Source organism: Myotis yumanensis, unplaced genomic scaffold, assembly GCF_028538775.1.
Source record: "Myotis yumanensis isolate MYYU_CA2020_CCGP unplaced genomic scaffold, mMyoYum1.0.hap1 SCAF_13, whole genome shotgun sequence".
NCBI classification, from domain to species: domain Eukaryota; kingdom Metazoa; phylum Chordata; class Mammalia; order Chiroptera; family Vespertilionidae; genus Myotis; species Myotis yumanensis.
In genome coordinates, this window is record NW_027223764.1 from 22,382,863 (window position 1) to 22,402,506 (window position 19,644).

General features: G+C 42.3%; 1 protein-coding gene across 40 annotated transcripts in view; it reads left to right on the forward strand.

Moving 5' to 3' along the window:
- SORBS1 (sorbin and SH3 domain containing 1) overlaps nucleotides 1-19,644 on the forward strand; it is a 217,758-nt gene that overhangs the window by 87,651 nt on the left and 110,463 nt on the right. The window lies entirely within an intron of this gene.

Genomic DNA, 19,644 nt, shown 5'->3' on the forward strand with positions numbered 1-19,644 from the left:
GGTCCCACAGATTAAGAGGTGGTTAAGGTGGTGACATCATGGGTCTCTTTATTTAATTTTCAGGTGTTTAGTCCTGTGCGTATATTTCTTTCGTACTTTAAAACATGTTTTAAAAAATAAAACCTAGTAAGTCTAAAAACTACACTCTTGAAATGACATGTCAGAGGGATTGTTTTAAAAAAGAGTTTAATGCTTGAACAGCAACCACTTTTGAGTTTGGGGGATTTTAATTGCCTTTGCAATTTCTTTGGGTAAGAAAGTATTGTCTGTTGCTGAATAATTAATAAGACTCTATTTAGTGGAAACACCTTGAGAAGTTAAGAGTGATAAAAAACGAAAACTTTCCCCTTACTAATATGGTAAAGTAAAGTGCTAATGGACTGTTAGAAATGAAAGCCTGTGTTATTAAAAAATAAATCTTTGTACTTTAGATGACATCAACAAAAGAGTCAAAATATATTCCTTGTTTAAGGGTATAGTCACTATGGATTGTGCTGTGAAATAGCCCTTATTGTAGGGTACGGTTGGGTTCTTTGTGTTGGAACCTGTGGCAGACTGTGTGCAGATGGACAGCAGTCATGTCTGGCAGGCCCTGCAAGTGGGATTACATTTGCACATTGTTTTATTCATTGTGAACATTTTGCAGAGAAGAGAAAAAAACAGGAAAAACCATCTCCCTGCTTAAATGAAATTCTGACACTATCAGTGCAAAATTATAAATTATATTTAAAGCAATGCAACAAATTCATGATCATTTCCAGCTTTGTGTAAAGTGTTGTTCTGCAGCTCTGGCCGGTTGGCTTAGTTGGGTGGAGCAGGAGGCAACTGATCAATGTTTCTCTCTCACATCAATGTTTTTCTCTCTCTTTCTGCCTTCCTTCCTCCCTCCCTTCCTCAGTTAATATATCTGAGAGCAGAACTTGTCAAAGATTTAGTTGTTATCTGAATTGAAAATATTTGTAAACCCAGAGAATTCAAACTTATGATGAAAATTGAAGTATAAGTTAAAAACTCAGTTGCAGGGCACATGTGAGAATACGTTTTAAAATGCTTGTGCTCTTTTCTAAATTCTGAAACTCAACAGCATTGACTAGAAATAGCATAGCAAGAAGTACTTTAAGATGCTTTCTCAGTATCCACAGCAAGAAAACTTACATTGATTAGTAAGTCATTTGTGAATTTATAACACAGTAACTTGGGAAGAAATTATTAAATTTGGAGGGAAAGGGATGAAAAGATGTTACCCCATGTCAAGGGTTAAAACCAATATTTAATTCAATAAATATACCGTATTTGGAGATAAAAGTAAGGACAATAGCTGGCACTCCATAATAAGATAATGATGGTTTTATTAGGACCTTTTAACCACATAGTAACACAAAGCAGCATTCTTGGCTTTTGAAATTAGGGCCAAAGAGGAGCCTGTGTCTCACCGTACTCTGTATTATAGATATAGTTGCAAGGAAACAAATCAGAACACAAGAAAGACAAGCACTTGGATTATCTCAAAATTTCTTTGACTTTAAAAATGATTTCACATAACATTACATTTAAATATAATGTCATTCATTTGTGTAGATTTCAGGGATAGAAGAAATGAATGAAATAAGATTTAAATAAAACTTTTAAATTTCTGTTTAGCAAAGAAATTTATGTTTCTATCAATATAATTTTAATAATTCTTGTAAAGAGTTGACCTTTATTTTTTCCAGTTGAAATATTGTTTGGACTGGGAAACACTGGTCTATTCTTCATCCACATGGTTTTACTGGTCTTTGGGGACTCCTGCCCCTCCGCCTTATCTTCCTCCATCTGCTCTCTCTCCTGAGGGCAGAGGGGCCCAGGGAACTGGAATGTGGACCCAACATAACACATCCTATAGAGAACCACAGTTTATTTCCAGCCAGAAGCAGAGCAACACTCTAAGGAGGTTTCTGTATCTTCCGTACAATTAATTGCCTGAAATATCCCTTCAAGTGCTGTGATCTATGAGCTTGAGTGACCCAGGCACTCCATTTATTTTCTTTGCTAGGAATTTCCAGAGCCATGGCTGGGTCACCCTCCGCCTTTCCCGGCAGCTGGTTTCACTCTGAATTTAATGAGGGAGCAGAGTTGAGTGGCCTGGGAAGGGTTTCCCCATCTGGCACCCCATTGGAAGAACTCGGCTGCTTGTCTGTGTTCAATGAGTAAATGCGGATTGCTGGGTGACTCCAAGAAAGGGCCTTCCCAGCTAGTCCTCATCTGGTCAGAGTCAGGGCACATTCCTGAGCCCCCCTTCTCTTCCGTGTAAAATCTTACATGTAAGCACAAAGTACTTACATACAAGTACTTCGGTGTAACCGGCAGTGAAGTAGGAACGTGAGTATTTTAAATCACACATACATGTACCTTAGAGTCACTGGGATTTTTTGTTCCTGTTCACTGGTGGACTTGCCCGGGTAGCAGAACCTGCTGGCAAACTGCATAGTCATCCTGGGTTTCCTGCTACCCAAGGCCCCACTGCACCTGATTTTCTGCATTAAATTGCCAGTTAGGTTTTAGAGCTGTGATATTAGCAGATGAGATTTTGAAATGCTTCATCACCATGCTGAGAGTTCAACTGTCTTTAATTTCTGTTTTTAGAGTGTTAAACTCATGTTTTAGGTTTTTCTCCCTCATAATCTCATGTATTTACTTAGACTTTACATTTTTACAGGAGAAAACCTTATTTATTTTTGCACCTTTATTATTAAACAGATATGAAGAAAGTCTATAATTACATGCTTCTTAAACTGCATGTCCTCCAGAAATGTAATATATTCAGCAAACTCCACGAACACCAAAGCTTCCTTTAAGAAGACTGGGAACCCACCCAAGAGTTCTAAATTTAAATATTTATGAAGGATTTTTGTAGCATACTTAAATGACAGGGGAGATTGCTGTATGGGACTTTTATTCTCTTTCCCCATCTCTGTAGTCTTATCCCTGTTAGAATTTTTGAAGCCTTGAGTTCCAGATATGTAAGATGTAGCCATAAATTTAAATAGTGAGAAGACCCACTATTCAATGCCTCATATTTAGTGAACTTTCATTGCATGAATTAATGAGTTCAGAAGCACCAAAGGGCAGTGATGGTGGACTGGCCTTAAATTAATGATTTATTTTTAAAAAAGGAGGAAGCCATTTATTCCCCAACTTTGTACTCATATGTAAGATTTTAGACCTTAGTTTTAGAGACATTTGGACTTACTATAAATGTTATGAGAATTCAGTTTTAATTTCTTGCATTTTTTTAATAGAAGGAAGAGACTGTCACAACAAAATTTTAAAAAGCAATTTAGAATAATATTGTCCTTGTGACTTACAAACTCACACCATCACGAACGCCTGTTCAGGGAGCTTAGCTTCTAGAAAGCACAGCAGGACCACGGGTGCAGTCGGCGTACCATCTATTGCCGACTTGGCTTGCCCCCCTTGTCCTGTCGGAAGGGCTTGGCAGGGTGCGGTTCTTTCTGTTTCAGGGAGAATGTATGCCTGGATTTTGCATTTTCTCATCTCAATGTCAGGACTTCAAGGCTGATAACATTTAGAAATTGTGGCCCTTTCCAGCCCTGAAATTCTATGATGCTCTGAGCCCTTTGGTCACATGAAACCTTCATAAAGACATATTGCATTTCTTTTTCTTTCTTCTCTCTCTCTCTCTCTCTCTCCCCCCCCCCCCATCCCCCTCTCTCCTCTCTCTCTCTCTCTCTTTCTCTCTCTCTCTCTCTCTCTTCCTCTCTCTCTCTCTCTCTCTCTCTCTCTCCCCCCCCCTCCTTCCCTCCCCCCCCCCCCCCCTTTCTCTCTCTCTCTCTCTTTCCTTCCAACCTGTTTTGCAGACAGCCAAGGGCACTGCTGTTCTGTAACCTGCAGAGTTCTGTGCACATGCGGTGCTGGGTGAGGTCATTGCAAGTTTTGTGCTTTCTCTGCCCAAGGCAAAAAGCCTTCATTCCCGGCAGCGCCCTGCCTCCCCCAACAAAATCCTAGTAAACTGTTGTTATAGTAAAACAGTGACTAATTAGAGCCTCTTATTAACCAGGATTTCCACCTGCCTCCAACTCTCCTCATTTTTGGAATTAGAACCAGACAAATGGGAAATAAACCAATTATGTCAGTACATGGCTGTTTATTGAGCTCTTACTGTGTGCTACCTGGGTAAATGCTCCGCCCATTATTCCTCCCAGCAGGGAAGTCGGTGCTGTTTTAATCCCTGTTTCCCACATGGGGGTTCACAGTGGTAGCGTCACTGCCTAAACAACTAGAACTCTTTGCTGATGGAGTTGGGTGTGAGAGATTTAATATTCTCTTAATCAGGACCTCAATGTCATTATCCTATCCCCCCTCTTCCTACAATAACTTTAATTGAATACATAGTTCTTTTCTTCCAGTGTCTTATGTTGTATTTCTGTGAATTGGGAAGACAGGGTCATTTTATGTGGAGAACTGTTCTCTTTAACAACAGTTTGAAAATTATCTTAAACATCCCTGATTCTGTCATCTTTTATTCTATTTTAGTGGTTGCTATTGTAGTGTCTCTAGTTAGTAAGCTTCTTTGAGTTCTAAAGGATTTTTGACACCTTCTATTTTCTGATAATTTTATGTTGTCAGCCACCCAAGGCAATTGGACAGAAAAAAGATTCACTATGGGCAAAAGTGGCAGAACGAGATTTCAGCAGTAAGCTCAGAAAATCAAATTCTCTCTGAGCAGCAATTTTTGCTACAAATAAGCAAGACAAGACAAATGCAGAAATTGTCAGGTGTGGTTGCTGTAATCAAGGCCTCGGTGGAGCTTTTCACAGCCAAATGGGCAAAACAAGTTTGCTGGGCGCTGCTTTCCTGGGTAGAGAAGAGTGCATGTGGTTGAAATAAATTTTTTAGCAGGTGGGGTTGGGGAATGGGGGGTAGGGGGTTCTGATAAAAATCACTGGGCATCAATGCCCCCTCTGTTGGCCTGGCCTCAGCTCACATGCTTGCCCTGCCCCAGTGCCCCCACCTCTGTAGTTCATCCTGCATGCCTCAGTCAGATGTATCTTGAATCAGGAACCTTCTGAAGAACTTACTTTGGGTTTTCTGGCCTGACAGAGGCAAGCACAGTGCCTTTGCCTGTGTTCAAAGCCATCTTGTGGCCTGTGCACATGATCTAGCCAACGTTACCTCCGTGTACTCTTTAATACAACTTCTTCCCACCAATGGAACTGGACTTGGGTCTCTTCTTTGCTGTGTACCAAGCACTACCTGGAAATCTCCTTGACAACTGCAGTTGAACAGCTGGTTAATAGCCAAAGACACGGGGAGGAGAACCAACATGGCGGCATAGGTAAACACCGGAGACTGCTGCCGCAAACAACCACTTCAAAAATACAACTAAAAGACGGAACAGACATCACCCAGAACCATAGGAATGCTGGCTGAGGAGAGACTCTTCAACTAGAAGGAAAAAGAACAGCAAACCGAGGCTCAGAGGCGGTGCAGTGTGGAAAATACAAAGGTACCGAGGTGCGCACGCAAAGTGGGCTGGTGGCTGAGGGTGCGGTTGTCGTTTTCAGTCGGGAGGGAGTCTCAGACTCTGGGCTCCAGATCCGGGCGAGTCTCTAGGGACTCAGACTCAGACGGGAGAAGCGGGATTGTCCGGCGTCAGTTGGAATCTGAGGGCAGCCCTCTCTCCAAGGTTTGCAGTGGCGGCCGGGGTTCTGAGAAGCAGAGCCTCTGGGAACGGGACTGAGAGCAGGCATAACTGCTCCCTCCGCCCACCCTGTTGATCCCACCCCGCCCAAGCCCTGCACAGAGCCATTTGCTGGATCCCCTCAGGCAAAGGCTAGATTAGCACCTCCCCAGAGGACAGAAGTTTTCCACACAGCTGATTCTCACAGCCAGTCAGCCTGGTGGTCAAATCCCTCAGTATTAACTAAAAAAATCAAGGCTTAACTAGAACAAGACTGCGCACAAAGACCACAAGGGGGTGCACCAAGAAAGCATAAAAAATTCGGAGACAAAGAAACATGACAGAAATGGAGGATATGGAGCTAAAAAACGCAATTTTGAGGGCTTGCAATAAACTTGTGGAGAGCCTCACAAAAACTAATGAGACCCTCGATGCTACGATAAAGAAACTAGAAATTAAGCATACACGGACTGAAATAAAGAATATTATACCCAATAGCAGACCAGAGGAGCGCAAGAATCAAGCCAAAGATTTGAAATTCGAAGAAGCAAAAAACACCCAACCGGAAAAGCAAAATGAAAAAAGAATCCGAAAATACGAAGATAGTGTAAGGAGCCTCTGGGACAGCTTCAAGCGCACTAATATCAGAATTATTGGGGTGCCAGAAGATGAGAGACAGCAAGATATTGAAAACCTATTTGAAGAAATAATGGCAGAAAACTTCCCCCACCTGGTGAAAGAAATGGACTTACAGGTCCAAGAAGCGCAGAGAACCCCAAACAAAAGGAATCCAAAGAGGACCACACGAAGACACATCATCATTAAAATGCCAAGAGCAAAAGACAAAGAGAGAATCTTAAAAGCAGCAAGAGAAAGAGACTCAATTACCTACAAGGGAATACCCATACAACTGTCAGCTGATTTCTCAACAGAAACTTTGCAGGCCAGAAGGGAATGGCAAGAAATATTCAAAGTGCTGAATACCAAGAACCTACAACCAAGAGTACTTTATCCAGCAAAGCTATCATTCAGAATTGAAGGTCAGATAAAGAGCTTCACAGATAAGGAAAAGCTAAAGGAGTTCATCACCACTAAACCAGTATTATACGAAATGCTGAAAGGTATCCTTTAAGAAGAGGAAGAAGAAAAAGGTAAAGATACAAATTGTGAACAACAAACATGCATCTATCAACAAGTGAATCTAAGAATCAAGTGAATAAATAATCTGATGTACAGAATGAACTGGAGATTATAATGAATCAGGGACATAGAAAGGGAATGGACAGACTATTCTTGCGGGGGAAAGGGGAATGGGAGATGCGGGAAGAGACTGGACAAAAATCGTGCACCTATGGATGAACATAGTGGGTGGGGAGTGAGGGCGGAGGGTGGGGCGGGAACTGGGAGGAGGGGAGTTATGGGGGGGAAAAAAAAGAGGAACAAATGTAATCTGAACAATAAAGATTTAATTAAAAAAAAAATAGCCAAAGACACGGAAGATAGTAAGTTCTAGATGTAAATCAAGTGACACCTAGCTAGTAATGTCCATGAGAGTTAACTATTTGGAGCAAGAGTGGACACATTTCTTTGCTTCTTATGGGAAGTTGAGGGGATTGTGCTATTGAGGAAAGACAGGCCATGTAACTTCAGGAGAGAGAGGAAGTAGGTATAGTAAGCTCTTGAAAGGAGAGCCGGGGCTATAGTTGAAAAAAACATCTGCAGCTACTCAGAGGAACCAGCTGAGGATGAAAAGGTTTTGAGCCTCAGACACTTTTGCTGCTGTGGATCACGCTGAAAGCAGCTACGGTTTATTGAGCACTTTCTAACACTGTGATGGGCATTTGATGTGCTTGACCTTGGTTGATAATTTGGATTGTTCCATTACCACAGCTGGATAAAAATGTCCCCTAAAATTACTCATGTCTCCTTTTTGGGCCTGTCTATTCCCAGCCTTCAGGCAGGGACTGTTTTGTGCCTCCTTGTGTGAGGGAGGCTCAGTGGAAAGAACGCAGGGCTGGGAGCCAGCGCCGGGGTCTGTATCTCAGTTTTCCTGCCGGCTCCTGCAAGACTCTTCAGTGAGTCTTTTAGGAAATGAAGAGATGGTTAATCTGTGTTCTATGCATGAGCACAGGGCCTTGCACAGAATGCTGCCCCATAGGAATGGTTTGGTTTCTCGAGAACTGACCCTAAAGAGATAGCAACTCTGAAGTGTCGCGCGCTCTCTCTCTCTCTCTCTCTCTCTCTCTCTCGGTAAAACACACATAACATAACATTAAACATCTTAACTATTTTTTAAGCACACAGCTCAGTGATATTAAGTATATTCGCATTGTTGTGCAACCACCACGACCATCCACCTCCTTAACTCTTCTCATCTTGCAAAACGGAAACTCTATATCCATTCAACAATAACTCCCCATTCTCCCCCTGCCCCCAGCTCCTGGCAACCAGTCTACTTTCTGGCTCTGAGTTTGACTCTATCGCTACCGCATATAAGTGGAATCATATACTCTTTAACTTATTTCCCGGAGCATAATGTCCTCAAGGTTCATCCTGATGCCATTATTGAGTGTCCTTCATTGCCTGACTTTTCGTAGGAAGACGGGGCCAGAGATGGATGTCTTGGTTCTTAGATGCCACTTCAGTGGGTAAAGCCTGGGTTTTGTACAGGTAAATGCTGGCAATGTCAGTCTCACAATAAGACACACAGTGGTTATATTCGTCAGTCTGTTAAAGCAGTAAACAAAAATATTAGGACTAGACCAGCACCTTCTTAGCTAGAATACTTTCCTTTTATAATACAGCAATTTACAGTGTTTCATGTGTTTTTAAATCTAACATTAGAAACACCTTATTAATTTAGGTATTATTAATTCCCTTCATTAAAATAAACTCTGAGGCTGAGGAATTACGGGATTTCCCAATTTGCACAGCCCTGGCAAAAATAGAACTGTGTATCCTACATATAAAGAGTTGGAGAAGGGGCTCAGGGCTCGGGCAGAGCTTGGATTCAAACCCAGTTCTTTTCACCCTGTTTTGTTCGTTTGTTTTTTCAGAGCCACTACGCACATACTCCAACTATTAGCATGATATATTTTTCTCCTCCATTTATTTTTCATCATATGTGTCATTATAGTTAAAGTGGGTTTCTTACAGATAACATACAGCTGGGTCTTGTTTTTTGATTCATCCTGACAATGTCTTTTAATTGATGCATTTAGACCATCAGTGTTCAAAGTGATTATTGATATAGTTGGCTACACATAGAGCAAGTGTGTGTTTATGTATATAAAGGCATACATATAAAGTTTTTATTTATTAGTATATAAATGTATAATTGATGCCGACCTATTTCCATCGTCTGGTCTGAGAGACAAGTAGATTTATTTTTAAAAATACATTTTTATTGAATGTTTGCTATGAGCTTGGCACTATATTGAATATTTTAGTGGTTTTAGCTTACTTTGAAGAAAACCTGTTTCAGAAATTTGCACTGTATCCTCAAATTTTGGATGCAGCCTTTTTACCTGATATATTAAAAAATTGCCTAAAATCAGTGCAAGATCCAATGACGAGAGTAGAGAAAGGATGGCTAATGTACTATAACTCGCGGAGTGGTGGAGCTGGGGTCTTGTGTGTATTACAGCCAGGCCTCCCCAGGGGCCTGGGCTCAGGGATTATTGGTTCTGGGCCTGTCTGTGTGTGTTCCACCCCAGTTATTAAATACATGCCACCAAGAAGAGAGGCCTCCTTAGAAAAGATAATGTTTTCAGTGTTTCATGTTGGCTTTTTGCGAGGCTAGTACACTTTCAGTAAAACTTCAAAACTTCTTAAAGAAAACAAGCAATTCCTGAATAAGCCAGTATTATGAACTGAGGTATTTAAGTCCTTTTACTGAATGGAACTTCTGTTCCCTCATTCCTGAGCATGGTATGGGCCTGCACTGCAGATGTCTGTATGATACATGATGTGGTAAAACATTAGCCTTAGGAATTTTGTGGTTAAAAGTTGAACTGTGGTCTGTCTGCGAGAGTGGACACCTCTCCTGCCATATCAAACCTACCCTTCTTTCCCGCTCTCAAGCTCTAACAGACCCCTTTTCAGATTTTTTACCAGCCGCACACAGTAACATCTCAGTCTCCTTTGCTTATACTGCCTATGGCCCAGTGTTAACTCTCCTGAGAATTCAGAATGCTTCCACTCATGCTTTCTCCACAGGTAGACACTGTGTGGTGGCTGCTTCAGAAGGAAGACATCACCTCTCCCAGGGCTTGCCTTTAATAGTTTGAGGTTATGTGTTTACAATTTAAACAGAGCTAAAATGATTTGCTTTTATCTGATGAATTTGGGAATCTGCCCTGGTTTGAATTATCTAGATTGTCTAAGTGGAAGTTCCAAATGTCCTGGATGCTGCAATTAGACAGCTTTGTTTGGGCTCTGTAGACACAGCCATATTTGGGAAACACAAATGGGCCAGTTTTTGTATTTAAGACTTTCTGGGTTAACAATGCATGTTTAAGAAACTTGTGTGCCCAGAGTTGTACATATAAAGAGTTTGGGAAGGAGCTCAGGGCTCTGGAATGCCATGAAGCTGGGTTAGGAGCAGGGAATTGGCAGTTAGTGGGCCTAGGGAGCCATGGGGTCCTGTGTGTTGTCACCTGGCAGCCTCTGCTGACTATTTTAAGACAAAACCTTTTGGTGCGATTTGCTTCTTTAGGAAATCTGGCTGAACATTCTCGTCGTTTTATTGCCCCCTGTCCTCATAAGACACTGCATGGGAGTAGTTTGGCTTCATTAAACAAAAGCAATCACTGGCGATCCATGCTGGAATTCCACATTTGGGGTATTGGCCATTAGTTCTGTGGGAGATTGCACCACGCGGGCCGCCATGTTCTAATGGACAAGGTTGTTAGTGGCATTTTTAAGCTTGTCTCCTAGAATTCTCTCTCGAAAGTTCTAAAGATTACACAATTGGTTATCAAATGCTAGGTATGAAATTACCTTTCAATAAAAAAGAAATGTATTATAACTACCTTATAAAAGGACCTGAGCTCAGGGTTATTGATTCTGGGCCTGTCTGTGTCTGTTCCACACAGTTTGGAAAATATGAATGAAATAAAGTTACCAGTAATTCCATGTTACCGTCTTATTACTAGAATTTGAGCATATTTCCTTTCAAATATATGCATATGTGTTGTTTCTTACATAATTATAATCACAAATGTCATACAGATCTACACCCTGCTTTATTCCCCTAATCTTATGATAAGAAGTCTTTTCCCATGTTGCATGGTCCATATAGCCATTATTTTCAGAACTATTCAACAGCACACACAGGGGGGTGGGGGCTGGCCATGTAATGGGTCTAATTCGCTGTCACTCAATTCTAGAGTGTTACTAGGTTTTCACGATTATTAATAAAGCTGTGGCAAGCTTCTCTGACTGCGTAGCTTTACTGTCATGTGGTTCTTTTTCAGGCTCGATGCCCCTAATGCAGAAAGGGTCAGAGGAGCACAGCTCCTGATGCCGTGTGCTGCAAACAGCTCCAGCGGCACTGCTGTAAGGAACAGGCCAGCGTCTCTGCATTTGTCCACATTGAGTATTAATGTTTTTAAATTTGTAGACTAATTTAAGAAGTGGAAAAATGGTTAGTCATTATTTGAATCTTTTTTGGTTTTAATTAATCAGGTTAAGTGAACATTTTCTCATAGATCTGTTTGTTGCTTGCATTTTTTCTTTTGAGAATGATTTCTTCATGCCTTTTAAATTTTTTTCTTGTTAATAAGTATGAATACACTGTAAAGTAAGAATATTAAACCTCTGTTAATATATAAATAATAAATGATTACAGGCTATCTCCTAAATTGTCTGAAGTGCAAATAATACTGCATTCATAAGACTTGAAACTATTTTGGGCTGTATTTTGGTTGTTGGCAATTTTCTTTCTTTTAAATATATATTTTTTTATTTTAGAGAGGAAGGGAGAGATAGAAACATCAATGATGAGAGAGAATCATTGATTGGTTGCCTTCCACACACTCATGGGGATCGAGCCTGCCACCCAGGCATGTGCCCTGACCAGGAATCGAACCATGACCTCCTGGTTCATAGGTTGACACTCAACCACTGAGCCATACCAGCAGGCCATTGGCAATTTTCTTGGTAGAATCAACTTTGTATGCTGATTTAAAGGCTCCATTTAGGTATAAAAGGTAAAAAATACTTGCAAATGTATTGGTAGTTAACTTTCTAGCCCAGTGGTCACCAGCCTTTTGGACCTCACGGACCACCAGTGGTCCGTGGACCACTGGTTGGCGACCGCTGTTCTAGCCCCTCTCCACATGGACCTGGGATGAGAGTGTGACGGTTTAGTGAGACTTGGGCATGGGATTTCTGAATCCTGTGATTATAAATAGGTCTTATTAAAATGAGTTTCTTATCACCGTGAATTTTAATGGAGATTTAAAAACAAAACTAAATCAAAATAAAAACCTTTACTATTGTGGGGCAAATGAATCTGGCTACTGGGTATGGCCTTAAAGTTTGGGGAGGTGAGAGAAAGGGCATTAGTGGAAGTAACAAGGAGATCAAAGACTCAGAAATGGGAAATCTTGTCATTGTTCAGTAGGAATGACAAATGTGGAATATATGGAGTTTAGAGCTTATTGAGTGTATGGGGGAAATGAGATGGAAAAGTAATTGGAACCTCACCTTACAGAGTTTTGTGGTACATTACAAAGTTTGGACTTGATGTTTTAGACTAGTGTTTCCCAAAGTGTGACATTTGAGGTGATTTTAGAAGGTATGTCATTGAACATTTAAAAATGTTAGTGTTTATTCATTCCTTGATTCTATTTCCCATGCAGAATTCATTCCTTTTCTTTCTGTGCTCCTGTAACACGTAGGTCAGATTGCTAGCAGATGGGATACCCATCGTGTTATGTTTCAATGGGATATGTCTGTCTCCCTATAACTGTGATAGCCTCAAAGTCAACAGCTGTGTCTGATTCATGTTGGTGTCCTCTAGGCCAAACACTATCCTAGATGCATAGTAGCTGCTAAAGAAATGCTGTTTGGCCTGGCTAGTGTGGCTCACAGCCCAGCCGGTGGGGCTCAGCAGTTGAGCGTCAACCCAGAAACCAAGAGGTTGCTGGTTTGATTCCCAGTCAGGCCACATCCCTGGGTTGTGGACACTATCCCCAGTAGGAGGCGTGCAGGAGGCAGCTGATCAATGATATTCCTCTCTCATCAGTGTTTCCATCTCTCTATCCCTCTCTCTTCCTTTCTCTAACAAATCAATAAAAACATTTAAAAAAAAAAGAAATGCTATTTGAATGGTACCATTGGATCTGTGATTTAGATACATTATTTTTCCCTAGGAGTTTCACCACCTTTTTTCCTTTTGCCCAGTATTGCCCCGCCAACCCCTCTGAGCTCGTAGGGGTCCAGTAGATGTTTCTTCCCCATTGAAATCTGATCCAGGACCTCTTTCACTGCTGAAGGCAGAATGTGGGAGTACTGGACTCTAAAGGTGATTCTGAACCTTATTAGGCTATTGTAATGGTCTAGGAATGAGGTGATGGAATAGAATGGTGAACATGTGGATGGAAAAGCAGAGGTGGCTGGGATGAGTCATGAAGATGGAAGAGATGACAAGACTAGGCAACTTACTCACTTCGGATGGAGGGGGTGGCAAAGGAAAGCGGAGAAACTAGTGCACTCAGACACATGCGAGGGACAGGTATTCTCTCCACCAATATTAGTTGGGTGCTGACCCTGTGCTGGATGCGTTACTAGATGTTAGGATAGAGGTAAGCAACACACTGTCCTGCCTGCAGGTGCTCACTGTCTGGTAGGTTTTGTGTATGAGGCCTGATTGGAGCAGCAGAGACTGGGAGGGAAGGTGGGGAGAGGTGGGTGATGGCCTTGGTTGGTCCTAGTAGTTTATCATCAGAACTTTGCATTGTTTGGTGAGTTATGGGGCAATATCAAAAGGGGAACATGACACTGTCCAGTCCATCAGCTGTGGAGGGCTGATTCTCATCTGGAATTCAGATTCTGTTGCCAGGTGGTCAAAGGTGGCCTGAGGAAGTTAGAGGAGGGATAAGAAAGTGGGCTTAATAGGAGGAGTATAAAGCAAGACAAAGGGAAACTTTTTCTGAATCTGTTTTTGTATCTAAATAACAAGGGGAAGATTATTTTTCTGGTTTATAAACTTCTTTGTAGCCACAGAACCCATTTATCCAAGGAAAACTCAGGAAGTATAAATGAATGAAATCGGTAAAAAGACAGCTGCCCTGGTTGAAGTGAAAGGTGGGAAGTGGGTGAGCGGGCGCCTGAGCTGTGGCCTGAGGAGGCTCGTGGAACCTCCTGATATGAATGGAAAACCATGAAAATGGGCTATGTAACCTGCATGGATCCTCTGGTTCTAATATTCCAGATGAAATCCTCAGGGAGCAAGTATGTCCTTGGAAAGGAATGATGACCACCAACTCAGGGCCCTCTAGCTCTTAAACTCCTAGAACAGCGGTTCTCAACCTGTGGGTCGTGACCCCTTTGGGGGTTGAACGACCCTTTCACAGGGGTCGCCTAAGACCATCGGAAAACACATATATAATTACTTATAGTTTTTGTGATTAATCACTATGCTTTAATTATGTTCAATTTGTAACAATGAAAATACATCCTGCATATCAGATATTTACATTACGATTCATAACAGTAGCAAAATTACAGTTATGAAGTAGCAACAAAAATAATTTTATGGTTGGAGGTCACCACAACATGAGGAACTGTATTAAAGGGTCGCGGCATTAGGAAGGTTGAGAACCACTGTGCTAGAAGAACCACAGAGGCTCCTTTCTAGAGGAAGGATACTCATGGCCCAAGGTACTCATGTTCCCCTTTTGATATTGCCCCATAACTCACCAAACAATGCAAAGTTCTGATGATAAACTACTCATGGCCCACAGTGACACTTAGAAATCAGGACCAGAGAGCGTGTGTGGGAGGAGGAAGGAGTTAACTGTCCTCAGTTCGGTGGAAAGGTCAGCGAGGCCCTGATCAGTGCGGAATTCATTGGGCTTGGCCGTGTGTGCACTGGAAACCTTTCTGAAGGCCATTTCAGATAATTGGTTAGAACGGAAACTGTGCTGGAGGGACTCCAGGAGGAAATGGGAGGACGTGGGGGGTGGCCTTTCTGGTGTGTTTGCCTATTGCTCCCTCTCCAGAAGCATCGATCTTTTCACAGAAAGATTGTGTTTGTTGTGTTCTGAGCCCCCAACTGTGCTATGGGATTCCAGACTGAAGTTAATGTCAAGGTCGAGTTTATCCTAACTTCCTCCCCATGCAAAGAAGTGTTAATAACACAGTATTTTATCCTTTCTGGCTTTCTGAGGAGTCTCTGCACCCTCTCCAATAACGTAGAGAGTGCATTTGGAGAGAAATTACATTAATAGAGATTGTGAAGAGGATGAGGTATTGAAAAACTGAAGAAGCGTGGCTTTGCTGGTGGACCAGCAGAGTTTAAAGCAGCAAGGCTCTGTGAGCTGTCCCTATGCTTTTCAAGCCTTTGGAAGTAGCAACAAATATATCAAGTCCCAGATTATATTTCAAAGCTAGAGTTTAACCGGAGTTCGGTCAGGGAGCCAGCTTCCTTTTAAGCAGCTGCAGTGGAGTTAAGGAGGGTCTGGTTATCTTGAAGATAAGACTCCAAAGTAGGTTCTGAAGGCTAAATAGAGACAAGGGCAAAGTTCATGATTGAGCACCCACTGTATCCTTGCTCCTGAGGATGACATCGGGTCTCCATTCCTGTAACTTACAGTCCTGTGTTTGTGTGTGTGTGGGCAGGGGGACGGGGGGGAGGGGAGACTCGTGGAGGCAAAATACCGCAGTGCATAGGAGAAGCTGGAGCATGCTGTGTGGAGAGGTCAACCAAAGGCTCATTGTCTTCCACAAACTTTTGCTGGACCTTGAACTCACTCTTACTGCAAACTCAATTCCTCCCTAGTCACATATCCCTGAACCACCCATATAAGGACCTTCTTTCCTTCCCCAACAAAAACCCATATTTAGTTATTGGATCCTATTTCAGCTGGAAGCAGGAGTATACGGTAACTTTTGCTTTTCAGTAATTATTCACTCTGTGTCATCTCAGAATTATAGGGTCGTGGAGTGAGGGAGGGACCATCCAGAACTGTTAATTATCCAGACGCATTCTTAACAAGTCTGGCTACTTCACATCTTGTTCTTCTGGTGGAATGCTTGTGTGGATGCTGCGATGCTTTGACCAAGTATGGTAGGTCCCATGGCCCAAGGAGTGGGATGGTGGCTGGACCCTCACTGGCCCACTCAAGCTGTGATACTGTGTAGGTTCCTGCAATCCATTGGGGGAATAGCTGTCCGGTTTTGTCACTAGTTGGCACTGGTCATCTTTTTGGCTTTCACCCCTTGGAGGGGACACATGGGAGAAATTCCAAAGAGGTGCCATCATGTTCACAACCAAATCAGCTCTCTACAGCTTAGTTTTAAAACAAATATTAAATGTCACAGGGTTTTTATGTAAAGTAAACTCTCACATTCTACATATAATTGTAATAGCCTGTACTATCTATAATAATAAAGGCACAATATGCTAATTAGACCAGTTGTCCTTTCGGACGAAGCCAGGGCTGCGAGGGCCGAGCCCCTTGCATGAATTTTGTGCATCAAGCCTCTAGTGTCTAAATAAACAGCCAGGACTGGATTATGACTTTCAAAAAGCTCTTGGCGTTCTTCTGGTCAGGCTCAATTTGTGCAGCTTCCGGATGCATCTTCGCTGACAAAACCATTTGCTGAGCCACGTGGGATTCGGGTCTGGCTGGTCTTATTGCAGAGGGATGAAGGTTCTCCTCTCCCAGCGAAACCTTAGGGATGCCTTCCTCCTCCTCATCTTTCTTGGTCAAGGTTTTTGGGTTGCAAACGACCAGAAACCACCTCTGGTCAACTCCCACTGGAAAGGGATTTATTGGCAAGATCTCAAGTAGTTCTGAGTTTATGGGAGGCTGGGGAATGGCACTCAGAACAGGGCAGGAATTCAAGGAGGCTGAGTTGGCTGGAATGAGAGCCAACATCGGGCTCTGGAATAGTCTGGATAGGGTGTCACTGCTGTTGCCACCCCTGGCGAGGACTGGGCCCTGGGCGCCATCCTTGGCACAGCTGCCACTGCCATTCTTGCTAAAGTTTTTATTTTAAACAGCTCACTGCGTCTTTTGTGTCACCTGCTGCAGATTCAATCAATCACCAAGTGACAACAGCAGAACCTACTCCCCCAAAACTCTTTGTGTGCAGAGCTGGTACTCACCTATGCATCGTCATCGACACCTACTGTCATACTAGTTCTTAAAATATCAAAATAGTGTCCTACCTACCAGCCTGGGCCCATTCTCTTCCAGCTTCTTACAATCCAGCCATTGCATGGTTAGCTCCTGGCACAGGGAGGGGCGTCCCAGAGCCTGCCTTAGCTGGTGTCTGCTGTGGTGGTGGACGTTGTGGCAAAGTGATGGATAGTATTTTGGATATTTGCCCTGACCGTGGGTACTTAAGATTAGTCTGTAAGTAAGAGGGGCTGACACTCAGAAATCACCAGAATCTATATTAAGAAATATAAAACGCGCAAAGGGCTACCCACATATGACAGTGATCACTCATCGTGTGTGAGACGAGGCATCCGTTGTGTTTGGTTCATAGAATGTTTCCATTCATCTCCTCCCCTGTCTAAGAATGCTGTTGTGCTATGTACTTATTTACAAAATTAAGATGAATTAAACTAAATAATATGGAGGGAATTGGTAAATGAATTATAGCATGTTAATACTATGAAATATTATATAGCCACTAAAATGATGGACTTAATGACTGTAGAAGTTCAGGAAATGTTCATGAAATATTTAATTTAAAAGTTAGAACACAAAACTGCCCAGAAATATGGTTACAACTTTGTAAGCGCTATTTATACAAATAAATGAAGGTAGGAAGGACTGTAAAGGAATAAAAGTTCTTTTCTGTTAAGATAGCTCTGTGGCCAAAACCAGTTTGGCTCAGTGGATAGAGCGTCAGCCTGTGGACTGAAAGGTCCCAGGTTCGATTCCGGTCAAGGGCATGTACCTGGGTTGCGGGCACGTCCCCAGTGGGAGATGTGCAGGAGGCAGCTGATCGATATTTCGCTCTCATCGATGTTTCTAACTCTCTAGCTCTCTCCCTTCCTCTCTGTAAAAAATCAATAAAATATATTTTTTTAAAAAAAGAAGATAGCTCTGTGGTTGAATAATACCATTTCTTAAATAATGCTTTAAAAACTAAATAAATAAAACCTTAACATAAAAATTTGATTACCAAAATAAAGTTTTACATGAAAATGTTTGGATGCTATCACCACAGCCCTTTCGGTCCTGGGAAGCAAATTGATGTATTATCAACCAGGGTTGGAAACCACTGGGACATTCAGAACACAGGTTGTGCTCCTTGACTGAGAGAACCACCTCTTAGAGAATGATCTAAGGGGGCTGTTGAAGGTCATGGGTCGTCTCAAGTGTATTGACAGTGACAGAGGCAAAGTTCATGTTGATTTGGGCTGCACAGGACTTGGAGTGATTTGCTTGTTGCCTTGAGCATTCTTACTCAGTCAATTCCAAGGACAGCAAGGCAGCCACCTAGAAAGGAAACAGGTGCCCATGTTAGAAAGGAAACTAAAGTATGTCTCTTTGTGCAGAGCCTCAGACCATTCCTTGACCTTCTTTCTACAGAATGATCCAATAAAAATTCCAGCAGGTTTTTGTTTTTGTTTTTGGTAAAAGTTGAAAGATGATTCTACACTTTATATGAAAATGCAAAGGACCTAGAAAAGCCAAAACGATTTTGAAAAAGAACGAAGTTAGAAGACTCATGCTACCTGATTTCAACACTTACTATAAAGCTACAGTAATCAAGGCAGTGAGTTATTGCATAAAGACAGATCCGTGGGACAGAATGAAGTCTAGAAATAGGCCTACATATATGTGACCAAACGCTAAATTGTGTTATGCAGAGCAAGAAAAGCTATATAGAAGATTACATGCATTATGATACCATTTACATGAAGTTCTAGGAAAGAAGAAACTAGTGACATTACTGGTGATGAGACCATACTAACTGAGAGGGTTATTCATTTGAGTGTCAGTGGTGAGTGCAGTGCCTAAGAGCCTGGGCTTTCAATTCAGGCTGTCTGGGTTCCAGTAGCAACTCTTTGTTCACCTCTCTGCACCTCGGTTTCCTCATCTGTATGAACCAACACAGTGTTAGTGCTTGCCTTGTAGGGTCATTGTGAGGATCAAGTGAATTAACATAATTAAAGCATCTTGAACATTTCCCTGTGCCTTATCAGCCATACTTATTGCTGCTGCTCTTGTTGTTGTTGTTATTAACCTCCAATAATATTGTGATTCATCTTTCTCCTAAAACTTGGTTCTTTCCAAACTTCTCTCTCTCCGTGACCCATGTGCACTCATGTAACTCTAGGGTTTTATTCGAATACTAGAGGCCTGGTTCACGGCCCAAATGTTGCTGTGAGCCCGGCTTCTGGCTGAGTGGCCCTCCCCCTGTGGGAGTGCCCTGACCACCAGCGGGCAGCTCCTGCATTGAGTATCTGCCTCCTGGTGGTCAATGCGCATCATAGTGACTGGTTGAGCCACCGTTTGGTCGATTTGCATATCAGGGTTTTATTATAGAGGATCAGAGCTGGACTCTTCCTGGCATAGTATTGAAATCAAGTACGGGCAACAAAACTGTGGCCAAGGTGGTTGAGTGACGTGCCCGCGGTCATGTTAGTACGTAGCAGACCAGAAGCTTGGCCACGTTGACTCCTGGTTCAGCTCTGTTTTATCAAGGATGTATGTGTTGTTTTTTCCTTTTCAATGTGAGCCACAGGGACTTATCTGGAACCTGCCATT